Source organism: Panthera onca, chromosome B2, assembly GCF_046562875.1.
Source record: "Panthera onca isolate mPanOnc1 chromosome B2, mPanOnc1 haplotype 2, whole genome shotgun sequence".
Taxonomy (NCBI): domain Eukaryota; kingdom Metazoa; phylum Chordata; class Mammalia; order Carnivora; family Felidae; genus Panthera; species Panthera onca.
The window spans coordinates 69,513,842-69,529,527 of NC_138343.1; the positions used below are offsets into that span (position 1 = coordinate 69,513,842).

General features: G+C 39.7%; 1 protein-coding gene across 1 annotated transcript in view; it reads left to right on the forward strand.

The window, feature by feature from the left end:
- Nucleotides 1-1,749: 1,749 nt before the first annotated feature.
- MEI4 (meiotic double-stranded break formation protein 4) overlaps nt 1,750-15,686 on the forward strand; it is a 209,761-nt gene continuing 195,824 nt past the window's right edge. Inside the window, exon 1 of the mRNA XM_078446434.2 lies at nt 1,750-2,023. The gene's annotated coding sequence lies outside the window, so the exon portion shown is untranslated. The remainder of the gene's footprint in view (nt 2,024-15,686) is intronic.

Here is a 15,686-nt window from a genome sequence, read left to right on the forward strand (position 1 = left end):
CTAATAATAACTTAGTATTCTCCATCTAAGGTTTTATATTTTGCGTAGAGGTAAACCATTTTCTTTTATGTTTTTACATAGATCCTAAAAATTTCTTCATAGATACCATTAATATTTTCTTTGCTATATATACAGATTGGCATTTAATGAATTTCCTTTCCTAAAAAAATCTGTTATGTGAGAGAAACATGATTTTCTAACACATTCTGTTCTGCCTCTTTACCCAAGCTCCCTTCAAATATTTTGCATTTAAATGCAGCGACCAACCTGAAGAGATAAGAGATCTTAGGCACATCTTTGCACTTTCACCTTACCCTTCTTTATAAACTCTTTTAGAAAAGTTGTTTGGGCCATGACACAAATAGCTGAATCACAACATTTATAGAAAAGTAGTTCTAAAAGGCATAAATTAAATGTTTTAAGATAATGGGAATCCATTAATTTTTTTATTCAACAAACATGTACTGATTACTTATTACATATTCCCATTAGGGATGAGTAAAGCTAGTATAAAAACTAGTATAAAAACTTGTACAATTTTCATGACAGTTATTTTACATTATACAGTTTTGTAAAATCCATTCCATCTTTAGAAGTTCAAAGAAAATTGTAAATATACCCTAGTTAATAAATATCTATGTAAGGCTTAATGAGAAAGGATATGCTCTCGTTAAAACTGACAGCAGTTTTCCAATAGGATTTCAGTGACTGCAGTTATTTTGATAGTTTGTTTACCTATTTGTTTTAGTTACCAGACTACAGTTGTAAAGGGCAATAACCATGCCTCACTCAGTGCCTGGCACAAAATAGGAGTTCAATCCAATTTGCATAATGAATGATTAAGTGGAAATGAAGTGCATTTCACACATGCAGTACAAAAGGCAACTTTGCAACATTTCCCCTATTTGACTCTTAATCATCTCTGTGATAGATGAACTATGACTGGATTTTACATTTCTCAAATAAGAACTGCAAATACAGTAAACCATTAGTCTAGTGTTCATTAATTTGGAGTTCAAGATAATTCACTCTTGACTTATCTGAAATTTACCTCTGCAGGATTAGATATTAAACAAATTACAATAGACTTGAAATCATTGACTCTTTTTCATGGGCAGATGGTTAGAACATTGATACTTAATGTTTTAAAGAAATTTACAATAACTGCATGCAAATGCATGTCTTAATAAAGAAGGCTCATCCATTTAGAAAAGTAACCTGAACAGAACTCCACGTAGAAATGATCGATGATTGATTCTATAAATGAAACTTCTACCCAATAGCAACCAAGTATTGTGTATAGTACCAAAGAAAACTACAAAGACTCTGTCCTCAGTATGCTTAGAATCCATTTGGGATTCTAAAATATGAGTTTTAGAAAGAAATAAGGCAAAAACGATTTAAGAACGTAGACTAAATGTGCAACGTAACAGGTAAAAAGTGAGCAAAACCATTTATAATAATCATAATTTCTTGCAAGAGACAGAAATTTAATTTCACCTTGGGAAAAAGAAAAATTGTTTTAGAACTCAGTTTTTCCTCAGTTCTCCGAGTTCCCCCCTCCCCCAATGGCATCAATGCGTCTCTGTCCGACAGTCTCTGCAAGGATTTCTTCCTCCTCAAGGCCTCCATGTCACTGGCAAGCTCCAGAGGGCGCACTTCTTCGGAAAGCGACGGGGCGTGTCCTTTTCCTTCGCCGAGCCCTCCTTAGAGAGCTTCGGGGCGCCGTGCCGAGCCCGCGCCGGGTGACCGAGCTCCCCACTCACTCTCCTGGCGAGCGGCCGCGGGGCCTTCTGGGGCTTGTGGTCTCTGGGCCGTGGCCCTGCTCTCCACCCCTAAGGGTAGAAGGCAGGACGAGCTGGGCAGCGTTCCAGGCTCCCAGTCCGGCGCCGGGCCTCAGGGCGGGCACTCAGGCTTCCCCCGCTCCGAGAGGGGGCTCAGAGTCCCAGCCCCAGCGCTTCCCTCCCCGCCTGCACTGGCTCCCGGCGGAGGGCGCCCTCCCTCCTCTGCTGGAGCCCCGAAGGTAGGTGGGGAAGCGCCCCGCAGTCTTCCCCTGCCCAGCCTCGCCGGCCGTGCTCTCTGCCCAGGTGGCCCGCGGGTGCCTTTCCCATGGCCCTGGGCTTGGACGTACATTCACCCCAGTCACAGGGCTGTGTGGAGTTACGCACGCTGTTGGGGTTTCCCTTCACTTAATTACGTCGATTGCGCCTGCATTCAAGTGCTTGGGGTTACAGGAGCATTGGCGCAGAAATCTATGAATTTCTGTGTTTTGTTCCACGCCTCTGAGCATGTTTAAGCCTAGCTTGACCACCGAAATGGTTCCTGAGGCTTCGTAGAGAAGGAGGGACCTGTGTTTTGAAGCTGTCGGTGGGAATGTCAAATCATGGAATAGATCTTTTATTGATCACCCACTATATTGGAGGAACTGTATAAAGTGCTGTAGGTATCTAATTGGCACACACATGGCTTTCTCACTCAAAGACCTCACAGGCCTGTCCTGGGGATGGATATACAGGTGCCCGAGAAACATTCAGAGGAAAGGGTGAATTTGCATTAGAAGGATCAGATAAAATGCTGTAGGACAGAGAAGCTTCATGGAGAAGGGGGCATTTTAAGGAGGGATAAGTACCAGATATTTAGGAAATAGGGGCTGAAGTTGGGAATTCATTACAGATGAAGGGGTTAGTAAGCAAAGGCATGAAGTCAGGCGTGCATGGAGAAAATAGAATGTTTTAGTGTGTCTAGAATGTTTGAAGTGGCAGGAGAAATTGCTTGGACTGAATTATGAAAGGCTTCTGGTAGCTTGGTAGTCTGGAATTGTGGAAACATGTTTTTGGACTTGGATTCCATCAGGATCCATAGATTATAAAGAAATATACTGTGTTTAGTATTCATAGAATGCTCATAATGTCGAAAAAACACATAATAAGATGGGCTCTGTTCACGAGATGGGTATATTTTTCAATAGTGATGTTTTTGCCAAATTAATTGCATGCACATTGATCACTTTCTTGGGCTTGTTTGTGTTTCCTTTTTCCTATTTAAAATCGAGAATTTACAGTGCATCATGTGACTGCAATAAGAGTCGCCTGGCAAAGATTTGTGAGTTGCTATCTGCTATTCTACTTGTTTTTATTTGGGAAGACTTACTGCTTCAGAAGGGTTTTAGATCAAGTGCAATAAAGAGCATGTATAATTTGGGACATGGATAATCTGGATGACTTTCAGAGCAGGGAAGTGGACCAAAATGACAAAATTCAGAGGCAAAATATGGGAGTGAGGGTCGGGAGTACAAACTGATGATAAGCATCGTTTTTATTCTTTTTATTTTTTATTTTTTTTCATGAATGATGGAGGGAATACCAGCGTTTGGAACCAGCTTTCCAAAACCAGTATTTTGGAGGCCTTGTTAAAGCTTAGAAAATACTATCTTAAATATGTTTTTGCATATATAAAGATATTAGGAGTCCAGTGGACATTGTGGTGAAGATTGGAGAGAATATTTTAGTTCTTTCACGGGGCATGTGTATGTCACATATGCATTAAACTTCTTGAAAAAGGTACTAGAAGTTGAAGGTCAAGAGTCACAATTTAATAGAGCCAGTTAAATTAGGCCTGGTCACTTTGGAGCATTATTGAGGAAGGCATATGACTGCACTGTGAAGAATGGATTAGAAGGAGCCAAGAGATCAGTCAGAAGGTTGATGCAGTAATAAAAGCAAGATATATTAGTGATTTGAAGAAAAAGTAGACACATCTTTAGATTAGGTTATAGAATTGACAGGGAATTGTATAGAAGGATAATTGGGGGAGTAGTGTCACTAAAGTCAGAGAGCAAAGCGTTTTAAGAATAGAGGAGTGGTCATTAGGATCATATGAGTGGTCAGATGATGCAGAGAAATAGAATGAGGATTTGCAAATAGCCATAAGGTTTGACAATTAGGATGCCATTTGTGACCTTGGTAAGAACAGCTAGGTTGAGTGGGGGTGATTAGAGAGGGCTTTTTTTTTTTTTTTTTTTTTTTAAAGCTGGAAGCAACCTGAGCATGGTTGTATGTTGAGAGATAAAATCAGTACAGAAAAAGAGATTAAAAGAGAAGAGAGATGGTTGATAGAGAAGAGTTGGTATGCAAATAGTGCATATTCTTAGAACATTGTGTGTGGTACATAAGTATAGGAAGATGTTGGCTATTTTGTTTTTTCAGTAGCATATCACAGAAAAACCAGAGCTTTCTTATATGCTTGCAGAGTACCTAGGATCTAGCTTGCTTACCTATCCATTCATTCATTAGGTCAGTCTCCTGGTATTTTTCATTGAGCACCATGTATTAGCTGTAGGGATTTCTGCTCTGAGCAGACATATAATGAGCTCAATGGAGCTTGCTTGTCACTGAGGGACATAGACATTAAACAACTAATTAAATAGGGAATTATCCAGTTGCGGTTGTGAGAAATGATGTGAAACAAGACTATGGAATGTTAAAAGCATATGTATTAGAGGAAGTTGTCATGGTCTAAGGAAGGCATTTTCAAGGATAGAACGTTTAAGCTGGAATCTAGAAGAGATCACTCTTGTTACCTGTGAGCCAGTCCTTCTTCTTGCTGTTTCCCTGTTAGTCATCCCTTAGTTCTCTGTTCATTGTTGGGCTCAGTTGCCCCTCTCTTGAACACTTGGTGTATATTTTATCAGTGGATTGGTGGGTTGGCAAAACTTTCAGGAAACAAAACTTGGCAAGGATCTTTTCTCAATCTAGTGTTTGCTGCATCTTAGTGACTAAATATGAACTAAGTGGCCATTTAATTTTATTCATGCTACATTGATTACCGTTAGGGAAAGAAGAGGGTTTGGGCAATGGCAAGTTGATGGTCAGCCACAGCCACCACTGACTTAGCCTCTTAACATCCTTTGGAGGAACCACAAGCAGCACAGATCCTGACACTTATTAGGAATTTTTGGTAACTGCCAATGATACCTAGGTTTTGTTTTCTTTGATTTAAAATTTTAATGTTCTCTTGGACAAGTGATTGGGGAAAAAGCAACTACTTATGCTTCTGTCTGTAGGGAAGTGAACATCCTCTTGCTGCTATAATTTTGCATTTATATAGCATTTGAGTGTGAGCTAAGTGCTTTTACAATCAATTTTATTATTCAGTTTAAAAGAGAGCCTACAGTCACCCCTGTCAAAATTTGTTTGGTGTTATTCAGGGAAGGGAATCTTTTATAAAACTGGCCTTCTGTGATGGGGAAAACTGATCAATCAAAAGACTAGAAATAATGAGGGACAAGGTGAACATCATCTAAAGACAGCTGTTGATAGAAGACATTGGCCACATGGTACCTTTTTTCACAATGAAAGAAGGAAAAAAAAACCCCACAAAACCAAGTAGAAATACAATCTTTCAGAAAGCCAACTCCCTCATGATTTGGTTTGTAACTGCAGTACTCAGGGATGTTTTACAAGTGAAAATATGTGTCCTTAAATCTACATCCTTAAAGTATTAGGTTTTATTTAGAGCAAGTGTTGGCAAACTTTTTCTCTACAGGGCCAGATATAAATATTTCAGGCTTTGCAAGGCCATGCTGTTTCTGTAGCAACCATACGACTCTGAAATTGTAGCACTACAGCAGCAATAGACAATACATAAGCTAATGGCCATGGCTGTTTCAATAAAACATGGTTTCTACAAGCAATGCCACCCAGATTTAGCCTGTGGGCCATTGTCTGCCAGCCTCTGATCTATAGCACTTCTGAGAATCGTTTACAGACTAGGGATGTTATAGATTAGAGTGATTGATATTCAGCTCCAAGCTCTATGAAGGCAGAGATGGACTTGTCATGTTGACTGTTGTGTCCCTGTGTCTAACACAGTGCCTGACAAGTAGGAGATGATTAAACATATGTGTTGAATAAAGGAAGGAGTAGCAAGGCTCTCTGATGGAAAATTACCTAAGGTGGTGGGGTAAGTGGTTCTATATTCAGATTTTCAGGTTCCACATCATGTATTCTATGGTACTACCATGTTGGGTACAGCAAATATATTGCAGTTGAGTGCTTAATTCGGAGAACAAATCCAGGGAATGCTTGCAAAATGTAAAAGAGCCAGTGATACAAAATGATGGTAAAGAACAGTAGGTCTATGAGTCTCCATCAATAAAAATACATACTACATCCTTTGGAAGGGACCTGAGAGAGAATATATTCCAACCTCTTACTCAGGCTAGGGCTTTCATTATTTGCCCTGTTTTGTGTGCCTTGCTAACTAGCATTATGCTAGATAGCCTCTTTTGGTCCTCCAGATTTCTCCACTCCTCCATTCTGCTGATTCATACTGCTCTCTGCTCCCTCCACAGTCCTAACAATGGCCTGTAGGATGAAACGTCACAGCTCCTGTCAGGTGGTCCTTTCCCCATGGTGCTCTCTCTCCTGCTTCTGGTAACTGCTTCCTCTTCTCATCCTCTTAGGCCTGGAGTAAATGAAGGATGACCTTGCCCTTTTCTGTTGTTGGCCACCAGGATATTGTGTTTCCCCCTTAGGTCACCCACACTTTTAGAAACAGTGTCTTTATTTTTTTATTTTTTTAAATGTATATTTATTTTTGACAGAGAGAGAGACAGAGCATGAACGGGAGAGGGTCAGAGAGAGAGGGAGACACAGAATCTGAAGCAGGCTCCAGGCTCCGAGCTCTCAGCACAGAGCCCGACGTGGGGCTTGAACTCACAGACCGCGAGATCATGACCTGAACCGAAGTTGGACGCTCAACCGACTGAGCTACCCAGGCGTCCCATAGAAACAGTGTCTTTATTAAACTCTCCTTATATTACCCAAATTGTGGTGCCCTTAGCTTTCTCCTTGGACCCTGGTGGATATAGTATTCCTACCACTTTTTCAAAGGCACCTATTGTATGTCACTGAATGACTTTTAAGTCCCCCAAAGTCAGTGACTGTGGCTTCTATTTCTTACAATCACAGGATCTCAGGGTGAAAGTGATCCTGGAAGGTGAGCCATGTAACTTTTCTGTTCAGGGTTGGGGTGCATTCTGCCCCATCCTTATCAGAGCTCATTGTACCTGAACACCTTCCACAGAATTCACTACTCTTAATGTTCTCTCACACATCTTTAGCCACAACTGACTGGTAGAATATGTATAGTTAATTTCCATCCATTGTCCTTGTCTTGTTCCTTGGCGTTTCATGGAATAAGTCCAGTTTACATTCCATTCCTCTTTTCTTCAGACAGCAGGTTTCTGAGTTCCTTTACCATCTCTATCTATTTACAAGCAGTACCTAGAACAGAATCTCTTTTTCCATCTGTTGTCTGATCATGCTCAGTTGAGAATGAGCATGATAACTTTCCATGGAGGCTTACTACCTCTGATGAATAGAAGGATCAATATGTCCTCTTTCCTTGTTTTGGAGATTTAAGAGGGAACGTGATCTGACTCCATTCCATATTCCCCACCTCTGCCAATTTAAGTGTTACATGTCATGTAAACAGCTATCTTTGACAATGGCTTATTTTTTTCCTTGTTATTGAGTTTATATTTAAAGACTGTCTATCAAGGGACTAAAGTAGTTTACAAATTGTAGATCTATAGAGGGCTATGTCTACTACCCAGTTTCCTTTTGCTTTTCTTCAAATATCAAAAGTACATTGATCATCATTTAATTATTTTAGGGAGTACTATTTAAAGTATTTTACTGAACTTTTGGAGCGCCTGGGTGGCTCAATATGTTAAGTGTCCGACTTTGGCTCAGGTGATGATCTCATGGTTCCAGAGTTCGAGCCCCATCCATATCTGGTTCTCTGCTGTCAGCACAGAGCCTGCTACAGATCCTCTGTCTCCCTCTCTCTCTTTGCTTCTCCCTGGCTCACACTCTCTCTCTGTCTCTCTGAAAAGTAAATAAACATTTAAAAAAAAATAATAAAGTATCTTACTGAACTTTTCATTTAGGTTTCAAATCTCAACAGCATATATCACCAGACTCACAGATTTTTTTTAGCATTTTGTTCCTTTTTTTTTTCCTGGACATTCACTCTCACTTATGCCAATTACTATATCTCTTGCATTTTGGAAATATAACAAACTATTGAAAGGCAGTATTTTTTGGTTGCTAATCAAACTGACTTTAAGGAAATGCTCTGAAGTAGGTTCTTAAGTATATCATTCATTTAAGTCAATTTTTATAATGAAAGTCCAATTTATTTTTTAACAAACCTCCAAAATATCTGTCAGCTTCTTTAATTCGTCCTTCTGATTTATTCAGTGAGCTCATTCCCAATTTCATTTTTGATTAGATTGGCTTCACTGCAGCAGAAGTCAGGAAAATAAATCCTCTTGTATTTAGTGTGTGCTTTGGTTTAAGCTGGATGAGTAGAAGAATGAAAACAACCCATTAGAAAGTAATGTTGATTGTTAGAGAGAGAGAGAGAGAGAGAGAGAGAGAGACGTGACTTTCTAAATTTTTAATAAAATTGCTTGGAAATATATTTCAGAGGCTGCTTGCCAATTGCTCCTTTTCCCATGCCTTCCTTCTATTTTCATGAATATCTGTTTCTGACAAGATTAAAAAACAAAACATACTTGTGATTCTTTTCAGATTCCTCAAATGGGTTTTACAGTAGCTGATTGTTTATGATGCATTTCTTTTTATCTCTTAGAACAATGGTAGGAGAAAGCTACTTTCTCTTCTGATCTGTTTGTATACTTTATTTGAAGTTCTATTATTCATGCATTAGCGTGTATTTTATTTATTTTCTTATTTGTCTGCCTCCCCCAGTAAAAGAAAAGCTCCAAGAGAAGGGGCATACTTAGGTCCAATGGCTGGCCCAACATTTGTCAGCAGAATATAAATGGATCATGACAATCTGCCATTTTATAACAGTGCGCAAAACACTTAGGTAGTTCTCAAGAAGTTGCTGCTTCCTAAAAAAAAAAAAAAAATTTCTCTTATAAATACGGGTCCTAAATTATCCAGTTTTATAAAGATTGTTTTATCTTTTAATTAAAAAAAAGTCCACCATCCATAATCCTTTAATTTGATAATTACTAAGCACTATTTCGTGTATGTAATGAATAGATTATAAAAAATACATATTTCCAATAAGCTTTCTTCATCAGAATCAGTTTCCCCAAGCCAAAATTATGTGCTTTACATGCTTCATGCATGCAAGTAACTATGGCATAACTGTGGATTGCAAATGAAGCAACCATTTCAGCTCCAAGACCCCGCAGTACATTTTGTACTAGATGGCTGATGGTAAATAACAGTCAAATTCCCAGTTTCCCAGTATATTCCAAAAATATGACTCCGGCATAAAATCACTGAGAATGGCAAAGCACATAGCAGGAGGCTGGCTTCTTTAACTATTAATGTGCTTACCTCATTACCATGCCTCATTGATAAAAAGCTAAGATTTAGAACAGAATTAAAATACAACTTCAGAGCGTAGTTCATGTGGTCTGAGTAAATGTTTGTACATTTTGTACTTTCCAGTCATTTAGTATAGATTTCTGACTAGAGTCCGTTCTTCACCAGCCTAATATTGGCGTGGTGTTGGAGTCTTCCCTCACTTTTTCTCCCTCTCTTTAGTCTGGCAGCAAGCCCTACCATTCCATAAACATCTTCCAGAACTTCTGGTCTTCTGTGTGCTCACTTTCAGTGCCCTGGCCTAGCTCTCCTTCCAGCCCTTCTTTCGTGTGTGTTGAAAATAATCCTGAGCTCCTTCCTACCCAGCACCATCCACTTCCTAAGACACTGTTGGGATCATTTCGCTCCTTCACTCAGAAGACTACGCCTGTTTCCATTTGTCCGGTCAGCACTTCCTGACTGGCTCTCAAGATCCCAACTTCCCTATCTTGTATTATTTTCCATTATTCCCTAAAATACCTTATTCTTTAGTCTCTTGGACTCCTCTCCCATAACTATATATGCCATTATCTGCTGTCTGCTTACTGACTCCATCTAAAGTGCTCTTTTGCCTGCTCTTTGCCCCTCTGAAATCTGCTCATCCTTCAGATCTCCCAGGCCTGCTTTGGAGTCTTTCTCCTCCTGTTCATGTTTGCCTATATGTGTCTCTTCTCTGAGCTCTTAATAGATTTATAGTCAGACCCATGTGGAAGTGCAGGCTTGGGAAACAGTGGGCCTGGGATTGAGTCATGGCCATGTACTAGTCTCAAGTAGACCAAACATTGCATTGAGTGTTTACTATGTTCATGATAGAGTTCATAGGGGTCACGTGCCTAAACTGATTTTATCATTTTGGGAATACCTGGATGGCTTATTCCGTTAAGTGTCCAACTTTGACTCAGGTCATGATCTCACGGTTCATGGGTTTGAGCCCTGTGTCAGGCTCTGTGCTGACAGCTAGGAGGCTGGAGCCTGCTTCAGATTCTGTGTCTCCCTCTCTCTCTGCCCCTCCCCCGCTCATGCGTGCGCGCGCTCTCTCTCTCAAAAATACACATTTTTTAAAAAGTACTATTTTGATTCCCACTTTACAGATGAGCAAACCGAGGCACAGAGAGGTTGAGCAACCTGTCCAAAGTCACTCAGCCAGGGAGGGGGCAGAGCTAGGAAGCTTGGCTCCTGAACCTGCTCTCTTCATCCCTCTCCTATGCTATTCTTGTCTTGGAAGACATATTTGAAATGACATATTTGATAGGGATTTTTAGGGTTTATTGATATGCATATTACACTTTCCTGTCTCACTGAGCAGTCTTTGGAGGAAGAAAATCTAACAGTGAGTTTAGAGTTAGTGCGCCTGCATATGTATTGTGTGTGTGCGTGTTTTGCTGTGGTGACAAGCTGGGATGGGCATCAAGGCAGGCACAAGGTAGTTTTGGGGGAGCCGACGCCTTTCCAGGTTACACTTAATTCCTACTCTCAAACCTGGAAACTATATTGTAGAAAGAATGTGTGCACAAAGATGAATATTAAAAAATACAATTTTACCACTTGTTAACTGGATATCCTTGAGAAAGCCCCCCTCTCTGAATGTTAATTTCCTGAGCTCTAAACAGTGAGACTAAATTGTACTTCACAGAATTATTAAGTGAGATGATAAAATGAGGTAATTTAATGCAGTACTGGATGTAAAGTGAATGCGCGGTGTCTACTATGCAGAGGTGTTCAAGAGGTATTTATGTTTTCCTTTGAGGCTCCATACTCCAGCCAGGCTCATGGCTTTTCTGATCTCTGCTGACGCTCTTCCGTTTGTCTCTATAGCCAAGCAGGCCCTCATTTCCACATTGCTAAAATCTCCTTAACTTCTCCTGTCTTTTCTTAGGTACTCTCTTCTTCATGAAGCTTTCTGCAACCCCTTGGCTGGAATTAATTTCCCCTTTCTGTGAAGTATTTCACTTCTGACCTCTTTATCGTAGTCATCTGTGTACTGTATGGCTTCATCTTTCCCACTGAGCCCAGTGCTAGAAATAATAAAAGATGAAGACCCAGTCCATGCCTCTGATGAGCTCACTTGTTGTCAGGGTAGAGAGACCCCCACATGACTGGTGATACTACTTTATGGTAAGATTTCCAGAGTGCTGTGGAAATGCAGAGAAGGGCACAGTTAACAGAGCCAGGGGGAGGAAGGAAGGAACAGGAAGTCTAGAAGATTTCAGACACTGGAGGTTGAACTGGGCCTTAAAGGGTAAGGGAAGAGTCTGCAGACAGGGGATGGGGAAAGGGTGCTTCTGTCAGGGAGTGAACATCATGGACAAAGGTGCATAATCATGAGAGCATGAGGTTTGTTCTGAAGCCACAAGTCCTCTGTGGCTAATTGCCCAGGGGCACGGGAGAGAAGTCAAGCTAGAGGGTAGCAGTGTTTTTGGTTTTCAACAAATCAGTTGTGTGACAGATCTAGCTTCAAAGCAATTTTGAAAAAAAAAATACATGTTGAGTTGTTTCTTCATTATGTCCATTTGAACCATCATGGAGACTGACCAACAACTTATACTATTTTGGGTGCATGAAGAGAAAGGTTCAAGTGTTGTGACTGATTATGTTCATTGCCAAATTGGAGGCTAAGTGCTGAGTGCCACTGAAGAGGGATTTTGCCGAGTCAGAGAATAATCAAAAGAGGCTCAATATTATGATGTTATGATGTTATGATGGGTATAGAAGATTTGACAGGATTTTGCTTACTTCAGATCCTTGGCGGGTGAGTCAGGAAAGTCGGCTTTATACTGTTTTGCTTTCAAGAGTGGACCTGGGCTTCATAAGCAGAAGTTATAGAGTGTCTGGAAGGAGTTTCTCAGAACTGACCATTAGGTAATCCGGTTTTTAATACTGTAATGTCCATGGGGACCAAGTTGGACTCCTGATTCCGTCATTGGGTGACAGATGGGATCATTTCTTCAGACACCAAGCTCTTAGGAGTCCATTACACATGTTCAACACTGTTTTGGTATTCAATATATTTTATTATATTTGAAATCTATTAAAATAGATGATCTGTGTCAAAATATACTAATTTAATGTGTGTACATGACAGACAATATGGGAAGATGAAAAGTTTTAGAATGAAATTGTATCTTCATTTCCATAATATTATGTGACTGAATAAGTTACTCTCTGAGCCCACTTGCATGTTGAAAAAGCAGGGATAATAGGAATTATATCACAGGGTTATTGGAAGGATCAAATATGATGGATATGAATCCATATATATATTGTTGCATCATGCAAGTACTGTTAGTGAAGGTACTTTTTTTCCTTTTCTGTATTGTGTCTTACTTACTATGACTTTCTAACAGCACTGAGCACCCAGAAATAAAATATAGTGACATCACCCAAGTTTTTTTCTAAAGTGGAGGCTTCCTTTCATCACTGAGGTCTATTCTTGAATGTTTTCCCATTGAATAATAAATGTCAGTTTATCCAGAAGGGCAAAGGAGTGATGGCAAGTTAATCTAAAGTTGTAACTCACTCTCTACCATCTAGAGGCATCTCCAGATTACAGCATACAGATATTACTTTCTGTGGTTATTTCTCCTTCACTTTATATTAATACAGACATATATGCATAAAATACTTGGCCTTAATAAAAATCTGGAATACTTATGCTCATTAATATGTAATTTAAAAGTTACCCTGAGTTTCCTAGTTTAGCTCCTTAATTTTGAAAAAGAAAGCCTGTGTAAATGTGTGTGTGTATGTGTGTGTACACACACATGTACACTTGAGTATTTGCATATACACACACACATTGAATACGGCTGCAGATTGTTAGGTGTTCTTTCTCCTGCTGAAAGACTTTAAATTGTTCATAATTGTTTTAATTAAGAAAATGTTGATTTTTCTTTCATTAGTTTTAAATTCGTGTATCAAATGTTTAAAAGATTTCTGTATATCCTATTAATGAAGAGAGACATAATATGAAATGATTAGTCTAAGAGGCTGACTGTTTATGTGTTTATTATGACTATTATTGTTAGTATCATCATGTTGTAATTTACTCTGCTGTTACAATTCAGCTTTGGACATTGAACTCTTCTTGCCACTGAGTAAGATTAAAACAGGGAGAGAAATTTGCACACATCTTATATATATACATTTTGTACACAGGCTTCCCAGTATACTTACCTATTAGGCTAAATGTCACTGAGTTTTTACTCTGTGCCAGGCACTGTGTTAAGTACTTTACATGGGTTATATATGTCATTGAATTCTCTCAATAACCCCTATCAAGCAGCTTCTGTATTTGCCTTTTTTTTCAGATAAGCAAACTGAGGCTTGCAGGGGTTGAGTGCACAAAGCTTAATACTTATAAGTGGTGGAGACTGGATTTTAGTGAAGCTGTCTGATTTCACAGCTGGAACTTTTCACTGTACACCACACTGCCCCGATGCTTGTATAATTGCGGACTCGGAATTGGGTAAGACCAGTCAATCCACATAGCTTTCACATCAGTGTAGAAATCTGTCTTCATCTCAGACAGATGGCCATTCTGCCTCTGCTTGAGTAACTCCAGTAATTGGAATTTCATAACTTCACAGGATAGCCCATTCCATTGTTGGACAGCTCCTATACTGGCACTTCCAGTATTCATCTATTTATTGGAAACTTGTCTCCCTGTAATTTCCATGCACTTGTCCTAGTTCTGCCTTCTGGAGGATTATTGAACACCTCTCTTCCCTCTTTGGTCTGGCAGCCTTTCAGATGCTGCTGTGCGCAGAGTCTTCTCTTTCTACAGCAACTCCATGTGCTGTCTCCAGAGCCCTTGCTCTTGCAATCACCCATTCTGACCATTCTGTTTCATCGGTTGCTGCTGATGAGTTGTGGTATATAGAACTGGACGCAGCAGTTTGGCAACTGGTACAGTGGAAAGACTGCTGGACTGAGCTGTAGCACCTAGGTTAAGGTGTCAGCACTACTAACTGTGTGACCTTGGGCAAGTGGCAAAAGACCTGAGCTTCAGACCCTCACTCATAACATAGGAATAATAATTTCCTTAAAATACAGCAGTATGGTGCTGGGAAGAAGCTCCGTGTATCATGGCCCTGGCCTCAGGCCTGTCAACTTCCCTCTCTTTGGCCTCTTCTTCTACACTCTTCCATGTCAGCATAACGTTGTTTACTTACCTCCCTTTGCATCTTTGTTCAAAAGTCATCTGCCAATTGAGGCCCTTCTTGAGTACTGTATTTAAAATTGCAACCAATCCCTTACTGTCTCCCTCCATCTTACCTGCATGAGTTCTCTCAGCTGTGTTCATCACAATTTGGCACACATGTATTTTACTCATTTATTTTGTGACTCCGTCCACTAGACTGTGAGCTCAGGAACTCACCTGTTTCCATCACTGCTATATTCTCTGGACATAGGAGGCAATCGAAAAATACTTACTGAATAAATGAATGAATTACCATCATGTTTCTGTTTCTGGTGTAGAGTATAGTTGGCACATTTACGAATTGTTCTTTTAAAATTTTTACTTTAAAATTTTTTTTAATTTTTATTTTAGAGAGAAAGAGAGCATGAGTGGGGGAAAGGAGCAAAGGGAGAGACAGAGAGAATCTCAAGCTTGATCCCACGATCCTGGGATCATGACCTGAACCGAAATCAAGAGTTGGACACTCAACTGAGTAAGCCACAGGCACCCCTTAATTGTTATATTAATGTTTCAATTTCATAAATTAATTGGTCAGTCAATTTCCTTGTGCTACAAGGGTATTTTCTGACAGAACAGTTATCTGAGCTAGACTCCTGGAGTAAAATAGAATTTTCAAATTAAGAAATGTTACTGAAAATGAAAAAAAAAATCACTGTCTTCAGTTTCTAATGACTCAGGGTTATAGTTTGGTGGGTAAATGAATATAAATTTTCATTTTAAAATAGCAATTGCTCACTGAATTTCCTGTTAATGTGCTCACTATAGCTATTCGCCATCCTGATTTCTGATCCGTAGTGTATCTTACAACCACAACTTTTGTCTCAAAGTACACAGCCCTACCTAGTTGGCTGTTTCTGCATTAATATGTTTTTGTTTGTTTTGTTTTGTTTTGTTTTGAGTTCATGGATGGAGGATAAGACAGAAGTGCAGATGTATTTAGGCCATACAGATAGGAGACTAAGTAGGGCCAGAGAGGTGCTGGGATCTCAGCTTGCCTCCCAGTGTGAACAGAGTCTAGGAACCATGCTACCTGCCTAGACATGGATCTCAAGGTTGGGTTAGTAAAACCTTATTCA